At 46.3% G+C, this 13,466-nt stretch overlaps 2 non-coding genes and 1 pseudogene across 2 annotated transcripts; 2 read left to right on the forward strand and 1 right to left on the reverse strand.

Annotated features, from left to right (window-relative positions):
* The first annotated feature begins 7,833 nt into the window (after positions 1–7,833).
* On the forward strand, positions 7,834–7,905 carry TRNAC-GCA (transfer RNA cysteine (anticodon GCA)). The gene has a single exon. It is a non-coding gene; the product is annotated as a tRNA-Cys (tRNA).
* A 2,150-nt stretch (positions 7,906–10,055) lies between these two features.
* On the reverse strand, positions 10,056–11,204 carry LOC133752047 (SHC-transforming protein 1-like; annotated as a pseudogene).
* Positions 11,205–12,162: 958 nt separating this feature from the next.
* Positions 12,163–12,234, forward strand: TRNAC-GCA (transfer RNA cysteine (anticodon GCA)). Its single transcript has one exon. It is a non-coding gene; the product is annotated as a tRNA-Cys (tRNA).
* Positions 12,235–13,466: the final 1,232 nt, after the last annotated feature.

The raw sequence follows: 13,466 nt of genomic DNA on the forward strand, positions 1-13,466 counted from the left end.
TGCTTCTTTTTCCTGTATGAATTTGGCCACTGGAAAACTTAAAATGACACAAGCAGCATATATTTACATATATTTACATTTCCACCAAACAATGCTGCCTAGAGCTCCAGCCAAGTCAGGGAGACCCAGTGACCATCAAGGCCCAGAGCCAGCTGCCCCAGGGAAAGGTCTCATTAGGAGATTGCTGTGGCTGGAGTGTTGGCAGTGCACAGGATCCTGCAATCCAGTATTTGTTCACATAATTTTTGCTGCTGTTATTTTCTATCTTGATGAAAAGTTGGGGCTGTTTGAGCCATTACAGAGCAAATGGAGTTGTGTGTGTTTTCTATAGTGTACACTGCTGTTGAATTATGACATTAGATTGGGAGAAGAGGGGGTGGGAAAGGGGAGTGTGTCGGGCAGGGCCCTGGTTCCTGGAAGCTGATAATTTGCCTATTGATATAATATTTACATATTAATAAGCCATGTGGATTCTTGCCATGAATTCATAGAAGAATTCTGAATACTGGCACAAATAAACCAGGCAGCGTGGTAATTTTAAGCTTTTTATTCAGCGAGAGAAATGCATAAGAGAGTGAGGGCAGTAAAGTCCTGAAATTAAGTTGAAATCCATACCAAGTAGAAAACAGGCCAAAAGCCATGTGCAGCAAGTGTTTGGTTAAGAGCAGCTACAAGCAGCTTATCACCAGCAGCAATGCAAGAGTGAAGGCCACATGCCCTGAAGGCACCAGACAACAAAGGCACCAGAGCAACAGAGGTCCATAATAGACCTTTTATCCACTTTCAAAGGGGAGTGGTTATGTAGTCTGATTGGCAGGTGGGCATACAGGTGTGATCACACAGGGGGTGTGGTGAAGGCGTGGTCTTCCAGCTTACAAACCTAATTGAATTTTATCCTATCTGCCTGCCTACATCAGTAAGAGCTGGCTTTGTGTTCGGTTTCGGATTGCAACTGGGTGCTGCAGGGCGGCTGTGACTGTGTTGGCGAAGAGCCAGCACACGTTCACTTAGAATTGGAGCTACTGAAAGCCGCCGAGGGTGCACGAGAAAGTGTGGGAGAGGCCAGTGAGACTTTTCTCAGGCAAAGTAAATCTCCACACACCCCCTGAATTCTGAAAGCTCTTTCAAGAAAGGAGTTCTGAAAATGGGGCGTCTTTTTACAACTGACAATTTTGGGGACTTAAAAGTTCAGAACTAGGACTTGAACTCTCTTTGATCTGCCACTTGCCTCTCTCCATGTCCCCTATTACCTCAAGTTTTTCTTAAGTTACTAGAAAATAAAGAAACATGACTGAAAGCAAAGAAGATGAAAATGAAAGATTTTCCATGGGCCAAGGGTTTGGCCCATGGCCAAAGAACTTGACCTTCACCAAGCTCCACATAAAATATGAATGCCAATGTGTCACTCTGAAGAACACATTCTCAGCTGCAAGACCCTCCATCTCTGCATTTCTGCTTTCTCTCCCTGAACTCACCACCTGGCCTGGTTGCCACACTGCCCTGCACAGAGGTTCTGTTGCCAGACTATAAGATGGCGTCGTGGGGAACAGGGTGACGTAAAATCACAGGAGTTGGTTCTTGCCATAATCTGGGGGTGGGGGCTGTTCAGTCTGCAGGCCATATAAGGCCAACAAAATCATTTGATCCAGCCCTGCCAAGGCAACCACAAGTGGGACTCTAAATTCAACCAATCTATAGCATGCTAACTTTTAAGTTAATAATTTTTATGGCCTACAAGGGATGTTACAAATATCCAAATGGCCCTTGACAGAAAAAAATGTTCCCACAGTGCACAGCTTTTTTATCTATAATTCTAGCTCAATGATGTTTTTCAGGCAGTGGTTCTGAAACACTCTGTTATGCTTCAAGGCTAAATCATTGGCTTTCTCTTCCTTCCTAACCTGGGAATGCTTTAAATTTTATCTCAATTTCTCTTACAGGTAGCCAGAGCAACCCCAGTTGAGACAGGCTTAATCTCTCCACTGGCAGGCCTTCTCAAGGACTCAGCTGCAATGGCAACTGGATGACAAGTTTTGGCCTTTATCACAGCTATCCCGGAGATGTGCTACTCCTCTTGCATCACCTGTGAGACCAGCTTCCCCTTCCCTGTAGCTTTGATACAAACCCCAGAGACACTAAACTAGACAACAGTGCCTGAGATTGCTAATCTGCTATTGTTCTCAGATTAAACTTGACCATTCTTTCACCCTCAAGTCTTGGCTTTGTTACTTTGATGTGGCACTGGGAATAGGGTCCAAGCTTTCTGGGTAACAGAATGACAGCCAGGCTCTCAGGTCAGTGAAAGGAGGCTGCCATGGCTATCAGCTGGCAGGCAATGGATTTTATCTGGTCCCACAGCCCTTGCAGACCCATGGCCTTCTACTTGGAGTTACTTTGAGGACTATTGCAGAGCTGGGTAACACACAGCTTTTCAGTAAGAGGACAATTGACAGCATGCTGGCAGAAGGAGGCACAGAATAAAGACACAGGAACTGTGTGCTGGATGCCATCTGGGGAGAAGGAGAATGCCTTATTTCTTTAGTTTCGAGCTCCCAGACTGAGTGCGGGAAGAGTGGTAGGTGCTGACCAGGAAGTTGGGGTGGGTGGGAGGTATCCTTGCTGACCGTACCTCCACCTTATGGGGAATCCTGGCATGACCATGGAGGAGGAGTCTGAGCCACAGTGTCCAGCTTGGAGTTCTTGCCAAATGAAACTGAAGATCTGCCGGAAGCTTGGCAACCACTGGCCCTCACCCCAGATCAACAGGAAGCTGCAGGTGTAGAGCAACTTGCTGGCTGGTGGTGCCAGCAAATACAAGTGACCATTTCTGAAGTCTCCTGCATGGCTCACCAGATCATGTACTGGACTGTGATTTACTCTTTTTTTTTTTTGACAGGCAGAGTGGATAGTGAGAGAGAGAGAGAGACAGAGGGAAAGGTCTTCCTTTTTGCCGTTGGTTCACCCTCCAATGGCCGCTGTGGCCGGCGCATCTCGCTGATCCAAAGCCAGGAGCCAGGTGCTTCTCCTGGTCTCCCATGCGGGTGCAGGGCCCAAGGACTTGGGCCATCCTCCACTGCCTTCCCAGGCCATAGCAGAGAGCTGGCCTGGAAGAGGGGCAACCGGGATAGAATCTGGCGCCCCAACTGGGACTAGAACCCGGTGTGCCGGTGCTGCAAGGTGGAGGATTAGCCTGTTAAGTCATGGTGCTGGCTTGTGATTTACTCCTGATCATGGTATACATATTCTTTGGGGGTCCTCCACAAGACGGTGCTGTTTATCATTGCCGATCAGAGTAGGTGAAGGGAGGGATAGAGTCTATATCTTAGTCTTATATGTTTTGGTGGTGTTGGGGAAGGATAGTCAGCAAGACAGACAAGGGACGGAACCCACAGCATTGCAATTTTCAAGGCTGGCTAAAGCACGAAGTGTTAGAGTGCCCAACACTTCCCACATATAGGCAGGTTGTGCAAGGTATGTACTGCTGCACGGTTAACCATCCCAACAACAGCTGTCTATTATGCCCATGAATTCTGAGTGTCAGAAGTTTGGGAAGGGCACAGAGGGGCCATTTGTTTCTGGTCCACACTATCTGGGGCCCCGGCTGGGAAGACTTGAAGGCCAAGGATGACTTGCATGTCTGTTGTTAGTCTTTAGTTAGGACCATTGGCTTGAGTAAGTACACAGAGACAGGTGTGTTGATACCTATGGCCTCAGTGTTCTGAATACCACAGGAATAATGGCCTTTCCGTGTGGCAGCTTGGCTTCCTTAGAGAAGCTGGGACCCAAGAGAAGCAAGTGGAAGCTGCATCTCCGTTTCTGACCTAGCCTCAGAAGTCATACAGCATTACTTCTGCCATACTCCACTGGTGTGAAAGCCCAAGACAGCCAGAATCAAGTGCATGGGATGGAGACATTGCTTTTCAATGACAGTAGTGTTAAGGAAGCTAGGGCACATGTTTTAAAACACATTTTGTCCTCTGACCCCAGTTCACATTCTTCCCATAGGCAAAATATATTCACTCCTCCCAGGGTTTTACAAAAATCTCATTCTATTATGCAATTAGGCTCAGACTTGAGGTCCAGGTAGAAACGAGGCTCCTTGAGTGTGATTCCTCAACTCCATCTCCTTTTGTATCAGCCTTCTCAATTGAAGACCTGGGAATTAAGAGACATATTATCTGTCCCACAATGGTAGGTCAGGCACAGGATGACTGCAACAGATATACCCATACAAAAGAGGGACATCAGGAGGTACATAGCAGCCACTGGACCATAGCCGTTCTGAAATCCAGCAAGACACATGTAGCCAGTGCTTTTTCCAAGGTTTTCACTCTGCCCTCTGAGCACTAGTATTTTCCCTTGAATTATTCTCCCTTGTTCTTAAGAAATTAACTCATAGGTAGCGCCAAGAGGTTTGGGAAGGGAAGTAGCCAGTTTCTGGCCCAACCATTCATAGAGAGCAGAGCTCTAGCTCCTAGGTTTGGTTCTGGGGTAGTCCCTGGGCAGAAAGATTGGTGATATGAGATATATAGCTCTGCTCCTTATAGGAGAGCTAGACAGACATTAGTGTCTCATACTCCTCATATAAAGTGGGGGCCCAGGCCTGGGTATTCATTAGCTCAGGTAGGGTGAGGAACCCAGACAGACAAGGGTGTGTTCTATAAGCTGCAGTTTTCTAAAAGTGAAGCTGTTTCACTCATGTGAGACTGGTCAAATCTACGAAAACTTTGGACTTAATTCCGCCCCCCCCCCCCCCCCAGTAAATCAAGGCCCTTTGAAAGCTGAATTCTTCCCAACAACATTAACATAATGAGTAACTTGCTACTGCCAGGTGACCTCACTCATGATGGTGGAAAGTTAGGAATTACGAGCAGATTAGTTGAACCCCTTTCTTGCTGTAGGTGCTGTCCTGGCCTCATGGAGCAAACAGAATCCTCAAGTGTAGGGCAGGCCTGACTGTTCTTCACTGAATGTGCTGTGTGTGTGTGAGCCAGGGTACTACAAGGAACAGAAGAAAGCAGAAAGATATATACATGCTCATACAATATATATCTAACATGCATATATACATATTATATATGTATTCACATACATATTTGTATATAAGGATACTTCAAAAAGTTATGGAAAATGGAATAATGGTGGAAAAAATTGTGCAATTCATGCATGTATTTCATAATATGCTTGAAGACTTCTCCTGTACTTACATGTGTGCATCCATGATTGTATAGAGATGTTTGTTGTGAAGAGCTGGCTCCTAGGATTATGCAGGCTGAGAGGTTACTGGATCTGTAGTCAACAAGCAGGGGACCTGGAAGAACTGATGTGGCAGGTCCAGTCAGATCTGACAGGCTCAGGACCCAGGATGCTTCCTTTCGAGTTTGGAGGCCAGGAAAGACTGATGTCTGGCTCAGAGCAGTCAGACAGGAGTTCTCTCCTACTTAGCATTTGTTCTGTTTGGGCCTTAACTTGATTGGATGAGCTGTACCCCAGGAGGGAGGGTCATCTGCTTACTGAAATGTCAGTCTCATCCAGGAAAACCCTCATAGACTCACCCAGAATTGTGCTTACCCACATGTCTAGGCACCTGGTGGCCCAGTCAAGTTGAACATGAAATTAACATCACATAGTAGATATCCCTGAGGGTTTCCTGACATGACACTGGGACACAGGAACAGACTTATCAGCTGTGTGACCTTGAGCAAGTTATTTAATTTCATTGTGCTTCTTGGTTCATAATTTGTAAAATAAAAGAGATAATTCTTCCTTCATTGGATTGTTGAACATGAAATAAATAGTATTGCAGAGTATTTGTAAAGTGTTTAGAAACATACACAACACTTTGTAAGTGTAGCCTATGTTAAATACAATTTTAACACATTTCAATAGTTATGTGCTTAATTTGATGTGTAGTAGAAAGAAATACAACTGGCATGGTCTAAAATATATTTTTGCTTAGGATGAGACTAAGTAAAAATAGTGGTTTGATTTCAAGACAAATTTTAAGTAAATAGTATTCTGAGCATGGGAGGTCTGAAATGGCAAAATTGTAATGGGTGGTTAAGTGTGGGGAACACTGTGTGAAAAAGTAAAGCAGTATCGGGGCTGGCTACTAAGCCAGTTTTCTGAGGGGCTTTCTGGGATGCAGGGTACTCACTAATAAAACTGAGAGTCTCAAGCAAACCAAGGCCATTATCACACTCTGCATAATCACAATATGATATTTATTACACAAGTTTTCTTTTCTTAGAAAAAAATAGGTGTGCTTATTTGAAAGGCAGAATGAGAGAGAGAGAGAGAGAGAGAGCGAGAGAGAGAGAGATCTTCAACTGCTGATTCACTATGCAGATGGCTATAACTCAGTGGGCGGGGCGGGGGTGGTGAGGTGGGGAGGCCAGAGCCAGGAGCCTGGAACTCCGTCTGTGTCTCCCACATGAGTGGCACGGGTCCAAGTACCTAGACCATCATCTGCTGCCTCCCAGGTGCATTAGCAGGAAGCTGGATTGGAAGCAGAGTAGCTGCAATTTGTACCAGCACTCTGATGGTGACGCAGGTGATGCAAGCAGCAGCTTAATCATGTGTGCCACAACTTCCAGCTCTCACAAACATTTCTTTGAGCATCTGTGTCTTTCCAGGCAATGGGAGATTCTGACCCTGCTTGGGATCCTGCCATTCGTGTTCCTGTTACTTTAAGTAAGGCTGTCCAGCTTCTCCTGATCTCTGTTTCTTAGTTTGCAAAAGGGAATCTCTAAATCCCTTCTAGCACTGGCATTCATTGACATGAAACACAGAGCATATCATTACTGCTAAAATCTCTACCCTCACTGATGTCCAGAGCAAGACAGAGCAATGAGCAAAAACATGTACTGTGATTCTTCCTCTTTAGCTCTCAATTCCAACCTGAGCAGGGAAGTGGAGGAATGGCATGAAGTCTCTCCCCTCCCCTATGCTCCCAACCATCCTGACACAAAATGACCATTCCAGACTGAGGATCCTTTCGAAATACCTAAAGAATGTGCAGTCTGGAAAATGGGCAGAAGAGAGGTTTCCCAATAGGCCCAACATGCAAGTGACACACCTACTGAATTTACCAGGCGAAAGGAGATGTTTATGAGGTCACGAAATACGAGCAGCTGTAATTACAGTTGTGTTCAGAAGTTAAAAGGAATCTTTGGAGGTCGGACCAAAATAAGTAGTTTACTTGGTTGATTAAGAGGCTCTTGTCTGGAGCCTTGTTCCTCGTCATCACATGACCTTTCAAAGTTGACAGTGTTCCAAGTTTCAGGCAAGCTAAGTCACATCTGCTTTTGTGTGACTGAAAATCATCTCACAGTTATGGCTTAGGAGAGCTATGTCACACAATTGTTATTTATACTAATTTTCCCAGAGTCAGTTTAATGCAATACGAATCTATCAAATGCCAGTGATGAGCTCAGCTGATGGAAGTCAGGAAGAGGAACGTGAGCCTCCACTGCTGAGAGCCTTGGCCAAGGGAGGCATGACAGGAATCTGATCATCCACTTCATGTCGATGCTGCCATTCATGGGGAACTTGATGATCTTCAGCTGGAACTGAGGTCTACTTTAGGTGAAATACGGTGGATAGGAAAGAGGCTTGGGATACTGGCAAGCCGAACAAGAATTTTTTGGCTCTGTGAACATAGTTTTTAAAAGAGTCCTGTCTTTTTTGATTATCAACCTTTTCTAATACTTGTAATGCCCTGACTCTCTCTAGGCAGCCTCTGTCTAATTATAGCTCCCCTGAGTCATTGGAGAGTTGTAGGGCCAGAACATTGAGAGACAGATATGCTATAAAACAAGCTTATTTCAGCAAGGGGGTATAGCTCAGGGGTAGAGCATTTGACTGCAGATCAAGAGGTCCCTGGTTCAAATCCAGGTGCCCCCTGTGTGCTTCTATTTTCTTGCTCTAGATGGATTTTACTCTGACCTTCTGTACTCATGGTTGATTGGATAATAACAAATTGCTCTGTGTTCCTAGAATATGGGCAGGCAGGTACCTGCCTAGGCTCTTTACAATTACCTCCATCTCTCACCAATATTTCACAGGACACTACCAGCATTCCCATCTGACATCAGGAGATTGAGACTCAGAGATGTTCAGTAATAGGCTTGTGGTCAAGTCTGCCCACCCAGACTGTTCTCCCAGTGTTGAAAGTTTTGGGGCAGAATCCCAGAGACCAATGCTATCAAGGTCATAGCTATGTTTTAGAATCCTTTGGAGGCCAGGAAAAATCCAGCAATTTATACTGTGCCCCAACTGTCATGTCCTGGAAAAGGCAGGTAATGGAGTCGTAATCCAGAGCACATGGCTGAGAGTAAACACCAACTGGCCTGAAGTTTAGAGAAGTGCATTCTTTTGCTCTTTGAAGCTACAGGAAGCTCTGTCACCTCCTACTCCCCAGCCAGCACCCTGCCTCCAACATTGGGTTCCTTCATTCAAAAGCCAACAATGGGGCCAGAGGATAAGCCCTCATCTAGGTTTCACTCCCATTCATGGCCCTGGAAATATCGTGTCTTTAGAGCAGTTTGAACAGCATCCTATGATCCAGAGCTGTGCAAAGCATGATGCCAGTGGTGAGTAAGACACACCCCCTGCCCTCAGCCTACTGTCATCAGGAGGTGGCCATGTAAAACAAAAACAAACAAAAAAACAGGGGATGGGAGCTGTGCAGAGACATGTGAGGCTCAGTAACGCAAAGGCAGCAATAGTCACTTCTGTCTTGATGAGGCCGAGGAGAGGAGCTAATGGACAGCCAGGGTTTCAGAGGTGAAGCATGGCTTGAAAGTGAGGGTGGTAGAGAAGGGTGGGTGCAGTTATAGGCAGAGGAAATAGCAGGAGAGAGGGTCTGGTGCCGGGTACAGGCAGGTGTAGCACAGAATAATGCAGCAGAAAATGGGGGATGGACTTAAGCAACACTGAGGATAAAATCAACCCACACAGTGATTAACCAGAAGTGAGGAGGGCAGGTACAAAGAACCCAGATTTGCCTTTAGTGTTTTAGCGTGGAAGACAGTGTGCGCTGGAGTCCCCAGATGAGACATGGAGGAAGTGAATGAGATGGTTATTCAGGCAGGCCCTGCACTCACTCCAAGTTTCACTGGGATCCCGGCCCCACCACCTGCAAGGGTATGTGACCGTGGGCTAGATGTTAACTACTCGCCACCTCTGTCTCCAACCTGGAAAATCACACACAATAATACCTGTTCCACATATCTGCTAGCACCCTCCTCGGGATGGGGGCATGAGGTTGGCACAGAAAAAGTCCAGGTAAGGGGCCAGTCTGTGCATGAACACTTCGGTGAGGTTAGAGAGAAACTGGCTTCTACCCTATGCTCCTGATTCAACTTCTCACTCACATGAGTGCTCAACCCAGTGTCCACATTCCCCCCCAGCTCCTACACAGGCCAAACCCACAGAAGAGTCCTAAGTGAGGCTCTGAGAGTAGGGGAACAGGGTGGAAGGGGAGGAGGGTATCTTCTGGGAGGGGGTGTTGGAATGACTCTCTTTCTGCTCAAAGGTTGCTGCCTGCAGAGATCATGAGCAAGTGACTGTCCAGGTGGTAGCCAGTGGAGTGTCTGATACTCCAAAGTGCAGACCATTCATCTGAACTGCACCCTTGGTGCCCACTAGTAGCAGGAGTGAGGCTGCCCACTCTGGAAGTTGGTGAGCACACACATTGGCCAGCTGTGGTTCTGCACCAGCGCTGGGAAGTCCTCACTGAGCTGCAGCATCTCAGCTTCTCGCTGCCTCAGGGCCCCTCTCAGTAGCTCAGCTATGTTTGCTGCCTGGGGAGGTAGAGGAATTGAATGGCATCTTCAAGGAACTTTTGTGACAAAGAAGTCCTGAGGTGCTCGACGGTTGATAGCAGAGTTGGATATAGAGGGACTTGGAAGTGGCATCTGATTGTAAACTCTGTGTCTCCTCCAACAGGGTGACCTTGTGCAATATAGCTCTATGTGGCTGGAGGTCTGGGTACTGGGAGAGTGAGTCCTTCCTAGTGCTCATGTCCACCTGCTCTGTCCCCAGAATCATTGTCAGTCTGATGGCCCATGGCTTTCCTCCTCATCCCACAATGAGCCTTCAAAGCCAGCCATCCTGATCTTCAGGGTGGGCAGCTTGGATGGGTTGCTGAGCTACTGTTTAAAGTGTAACTTGAAGGCCTGACCAATGGTGCTGGCAACGTCCTAGCAAGCCCTTGGGGCACTCCAGGCTGTGCAATCCTCTCTGACTCATGGGGTCTTTGGCAGCATAGTTGATATAATTGGCTGTGTCTGGGTCCCCACTGGACACAAATGAGACAAACTCATGTGTTAGTTGGCAGAGATCTGTCTGCAGTCTGGGGCCATGAGGTCGAGGCTGCTGGTGGAGATGGTGAGGGTGGTTGGCATCACAACAAAGTTCAGTTACTCTTCCTTAGTAGGCTTCAGGGCTGTCTCCTCGTCGCCCCCTTAGCACCTGGTGCAGCTTTAGAGCAGATGGATGGTCTCCCTGGTGTCTGGATGTTGAAGTCCAGGACATGCATTGTCTGCAGAACCTCCCCATAGCCCACATGCTGAACCAAGTAGGAAGCCCCAGGTTGCACGACTGTATCCCTTGGATGCGGCCAGTCCCCCTGGGCTTATTGGCAAAGCTCATGTCAGATCCACTCCTCACCCACCACAGCTGACCCACCTTCAACTGAGTCCTGCTCTTGCTGCCTCCACTCAGCTTGTTCATGTCCTGGAGGAGAAGCAGAGGGCCTGGGTCTTGCACGGTTGCTCCTACGGTCCATTCCCCATCCTCAGCTGTTCTTCCTGGATCCCCTTATGTCTAGGGCATCCCTCAAGCCAGGTTGGCCAGCCTCAGGCCTCTCCTCTATGGGGAGAAGGAAAACAGGGGAGTGGAACTGTTGTCCCCAGGCAGAGGGGACAGAATCAGCCCCAGGTGAAGGCTGCTGGGGAAGACAAATTCTCCTTCCCTGAAGCCCTCTCCCTCAGTGTTGACAGAGACTCGTTTTTGTACTTGGGCTGTGTGTGTTTGAGGTAGGGGTATGGGCATGGGGGGAGGCAGGAAATCCATGGCTGGATGAAAGGGCAGTCAGGGGTCTTCCCCAGGTTCTTCTCCTGGTTGGACCTCGATGGCCCAGAGGTCACAGGGGTCCTGGGGAAGGAGAGGGATAAGGGGCTTTTGCTCTTCTGGCTCATACCCAGAAAGATTCAAGCCCTGTTCTCATCCAGTGTGGTGCCTCTTCTCCCTAGGTAGGCATTAAATGCTGTGCCCAGTGCATATGAGCTGTTGTTAGTACAACCAAGCTAAATAGCTGGATATGAGGGCTTGGGCAAGAAGATGACACTTTTACCCTTGGGCATACTGAGTTTGAAATCTGGTTACCATTGGTATTAGAGTGGAAAGGCTGGAAGTGGATATCTGACGCCCCCGTGAGCGTGCAAGCAGGAACCGCAGCTGCTGTTTGCTCTCTGGTCTGACAGTGGCTGACAGGCCTGGCCAGAGAGAGTTTGCTACGGTCACAGAAATTGCTTTGAATTTTTTTCTCAATCTTGGCAGTACACAGGATTACTATCCCCAGATTGCAATTCAAAGAATAGGAGTCACAGGTGTTCAAAGGTGAATATTGGACTCTGGAATATCCAGCGATTTTTTTGTTTTTTGCTTTTGTTTTCTTGCTTTTGATTATAAAATGAGACAGTTGGTGCTAGATGAGGTTCTGTTTGAAAATATGTTGGAAGCATGCAAAATACACAATATACAATACATGCATATGCATGGTATTTGCCCATGATTTCAGAGTTGAACATGAACCTCTGTAGTCCATTTGTGAATACCCAATGAAAATCTCCTCCATGTCCTATACTTGTTGGTGGCCCCTAATGCTTGAAGCATTCATCACTGTACTCAGACATCTCTGGGCAGTTGGTGGTATATTTTAAAGGCTGAGTGTCAGATTGAGGATACAGCACTGAGGTTATGCTGGGAGGAGAAAAGCAGCACAGGCCCTGGGAAAGGCAGCAGGTGATGTAGCTACAAGGGACCTGGAGGTGAATTTTAATCCAAAGGGAACCTCACTCACAAAAGATTTATGAGGTGTGATGTAGGTAATAAAAAATGGAATATAAGTGTTTATGTGAAGCATGTCATCAGCATGGGGGTATAGCTCAGTGGTAGAGCATTTGACTGCAGATCAAGAGGTCCCTGGTTCAAATCCAGGTGCCCCCTGTGGTGTACTTTTTCTCCTAAAAAAAGCGTCATCCAGGACAAAGGCAAGGCAAGCAAAGTGCTTAGTGCTCAAAATTTAAAGATATGTTTCTTGTGAGGTTCACTCAAGCACTTTTGCTCATTAATTACCCCACAGTATAGCTACAGGACTCACATACGCTCAGCCTTCATCTAACACACACATATATACACATACACATGCACACACAACAGGCACCTTTGCTTCTCCTTTCCTGTATGCTTAATCTTATTTATCAGACCCTTTCTATCTCCTTTTCTTCAAGCTTTTTTTTTTTTAGCAAAAATCAGTTTTTACAGAATAGTTTATTAATTCTGTAAATTTTAGATTCATAGAGAGTTATAAAGATAGAAGAGAGGTCCCATATACCTTCCCTCCCCACCTTCTCCTAATGTGAATTACTATCTTATACAACCATGGTAACACAACCATGGTGTATTTATCAAAACCATAAAATAAACATTGATGCAACACTACTAACCAAACCATACAGTATTCAGATTTCACCAATTTTCCCCATCGATATCTTTTTTTTCCCCTAATATCAAAACCTGCATTGCATTAGTTTTCTAGTCTCTTCATTCTTCTTCAAACTATGACAATTTCTCAGTGTTTCCTTATGGTTTTGTTTTGTTTTGTTTCTTCATCTTTTTTGCAACCTTGACCCTTTTGAAAAGTCTTAGGAAAGTATTTTTGCAGAATCTGTCTGGCATTTTCTTGTTATTAGACTGGTAGTGTGTGTGGATTTTCAGGAAAACTATTACAACAATGATATCCCCTTAGTGGTGTCATAACTGGGTAGGAGATAAACACTGCAACTATTGTAAGACTCTTAGGAGCCCAGTGTCAGGATGTGCCTTCAAGAGTGAGGAGACCTGGCTGCAGCTTGCACTGCCCATGACACAGAAGGTACATCAGTGGGTGGACCTCTTTTTGGATTTCAGTAGTTAACAATAGCCCCTAATACCGTCAGTTTTTAGTGGAACCCAGAGCAAGAAAATGGTCTGCAGTAAGAGTAGGGCATAGTGAAAGCTGGTCTTCCTCTGGGCTATTGTTAATATTGAAAGTACATCAGTTAATTAGCTTGTTTCATTAATTCTACAACATGTACATATTTCAAAACATCATGTGGTGCCAGCACTGTGGCTCACTTGGTTAATCCTCCGCCTGCAGCGCTGGCATACCATATGGGTGCCGGTTCTGTCCCAGTTGC

This window comes from Lepus europaeus, chromosome 2, assembly GCF_033115175.1.
Source record: "Lepus europaeus isolate LE1 chromosome 2, mLepTim1.pri, whole genome shotgun sequence".
NCBI lineage: Eukaryota > Metazoa > Chordata > Mammalia > Lagomorpha > Leporidae > Lepus > Lepus europaeus.